Below are 2,673 nucleotides of genomic sequence, written 5' to 3'. Positions count from 1 at the left end.
ATAAATGGATGCTGAATTTTGTCAAACACTTTTTCTACATCTATTAATATCATCATATGATTTTAACCTTTCAATTTTTAAATGTGGTATATCACATTTATTTGAGGAAATTGATCTACCTTGAATATCAGGAATAAATTTTACTTGACAATGGTGTATAACCTTGTCAACATATTACTGATTTTGGTTTGCTAATTTTTTTTGAGGATTTTTATGTTTTTTTATTAGAGATATCAGTTATTTATTTATTTATTTATTATAATGTCTTTGTCTGGTTTTGGAGTCAGGGTAATGGTGGCCTTGTAAAATGAGCACAGGAGCATTCCTCTTCTTGAATTTTTTGTAATAGTTTGAGAAGAATAGGTGTTAATTTCTCTTTGACTGGTAAAATTCATCTGTGAAGCCACCTGGTCCAGGACTTTTGTTTGTTAGTTTTTGATTACTGATTCTATTTTGTTAGTAGTAATCTGTTTCTAGGACTGTATCCATTTATTCCAGATGGTTAAATTTGTTGGCATAAAATTGCTTGTAGTATTTTCTTATAATCCTTTGTATTTCTGTGGAATCAGTTGTTACTTCTACTGTTTCATTTTTTGTTTTATTTTAGTCCTCTCTTTTTCTTGATGAGTCTGGTTAAAAGTTTATCATATTTTGTGTCTTTTCAAAAAACTAACTCTTGGTTTCATTGACTTTTTAATTTTTTTAAATAATTTTATTATTATTTTTTAATTATTATTATTATTTTTTAGGTGAAGCAGCCCTTGGTAGACCTCACAGATTGCAAGGACCTTGTCAGCTTACAATCCCTTATTTTTTATTTTTTATGCCTATAGCACCTGGTCTTCCTAGGTGGTCTCCCATTCAAGTACTAACCAGGCCTGACCTTGCTTAGCTTCCAAGATCAGACGGGATCAGGCTTGTTCAGGGTGGCATGGCCATAGACTCTTTTTAATTTTTTTAGACTCTATTTTGTTTATTTCCTCTACAATCTTTATTATTTCCTTCCTTCTACTCTATTTAGACCCATTTGCTGTTCTTTATTTAGTTCCTTTAACTGTAAGGTTAGATTGTTTATTCGAGATTATATATATATATATATAATTTTGTTGTTGTTGTTGTTATTGTTATTGTTATTCTTGAGGTAGGTCTGTATTGCTATGAATTTCCTTCTCAGGACTGCTTTCACTGTGTCTCAAAGATTTTGAGTAGCTGTGTTTTCATTTTCATTTGTCTCAAGGTATCTTTTGATTTCTTCCTTGATCTCATTATTAACTCATTAGTTGTTTATTAGCATGTTATGTAGCCTTCATGAGTTTATGTATTTTTCAGTTTTTTTCTTGTAATTGATTTCTATTTTCATACCATGTGGTTACCAGAAAACCATGATATGATTTCAACCTTCTTAAATTTATTGAGACTTGTTTTGCAGCTTAACATGTGCTGTCTTGAAAACTGTTTTCTGTGCACTTTCTCTTGCTGCTTTTAGGATTCTCTCTTGTCTTTAAACTTTTTCATTTTAATTATGATGTGTCTTGGTATGGGCCTATTTGAGTTCATCTTATTTGGGACTCTTTGAGCTGCCTTGACTTGTATGTCTATTTCTTTCACCAGGTCAAGAAAGTTTTCTGTCATTATTTCTTCAAATAAATTCTCAGTCCCTTGCTTTCTCTTTTCTCCTTCTGGTACCCCGATGATGCAAATGTTGTTATACTTGATGTCATCCCAAATATCCCTTAATCTTTCCTAATTTGGGGCTTTTTATTTTTTATTTTTGCTGTTCCCATTGGGTGTTTTCTGCAACCTTGTCTTCCAAATCACTGACTTGGTCTTCTGTTTCATCTAATCTACTGTTGATTCTTTCTAGTGTATTCTTCATTGCAGTTAGTATATTCTTCATTTCTGACTAGTTCTTTTTTAAGGTTTCTATGTTCCTTTCTATGCTAACTATCTCTTTGTTGAAATTCTCACTGAGATCATCTTTCTTCCCCTAACTTCACTGGGCATCCTTATAACCAGTGCTTTAAACTCTTTATCTGACAGGTTCCCTTCATTTCATTTAGTTTTTTTTCTGGAGTTTACTTCTGTTTGTTTGTTTTTTTCATTCAGAACCTATTTCTTTTTTTTTTTTTTTTCTTTTTTTTTGGTTGCCCCTCTGTGTTTGTTTCTATGTATTAGGCAGGGCTGCCATGTCTTCTGATCTTAGTAGAATGGCCTTATATAATAGGTGCCCTATGTGGCCCAGTGGCCCAATCTCCCTGATCACCTATACTGTCTGCTCCAGAAGTGTCCCTTGTATGGATTGTGTGTGCTCTTCTATTGTAGTTATATCTTGATTGCTGTTGGGAATCAGTGAGTGGGATTGATTATCAGGTTGCTTGGCAGTGAGTTTTGGCCACACCCACAGAGTATGAGCTGCTGTATGGGATTGAGTCCATGGAGTGAGATGCACCCCAGTGAGCTCATGTACCTGTTGAGACCACCCTTTGGGTGTGCAGCTTGTGGTGCTAATCAGGTATGGTCTATTGTGGTCTTACGCTACCTTCAGTGTGTTGGTTTTGAGGCTCCTTGAGAAGGGCTCCCAGCTAAGCTAAGGTTAGCAGCTGCCAGCGACTGGCCCGGGGCCAGTGATCTGCAGTTGGTCTCTGCCTCTGCTGGACCTGGAAGCACATGAAA

General features: G+C 34.9%; 1 pseudogene; it reads right to left on the bottom strand.

Annotated features, from left to right (window-relative positions):
* Nucleotides 1-824: 824 nt before the first annotated feature.
* On the bottom strand, nucleotides 825-943 carry LOC120615344 (uncharacterized; annotated as a pseudogene).
* Nucleotides 944-2,673: the final 1,730 nt, after the last annotated feature.

This window comes from Pteropus medius, unplaced genomic scaffold (assembly GCF_902729225.1).
Source record: "Pteropus medius unplaced genomic scaffold, Ma_sr-lr_union100, whole genome shotgun sequence".
Taxonomy (NCBI): domain Eukaryota; kingdom Metazoa; phylum Chordata; class Mammalia; order Chiroptera; family Pteropodidae; genus Pteropus; species Pteropus medius.
This window is presented reverse-complemented; position numbering and strand designations above follow the sequence as displayed.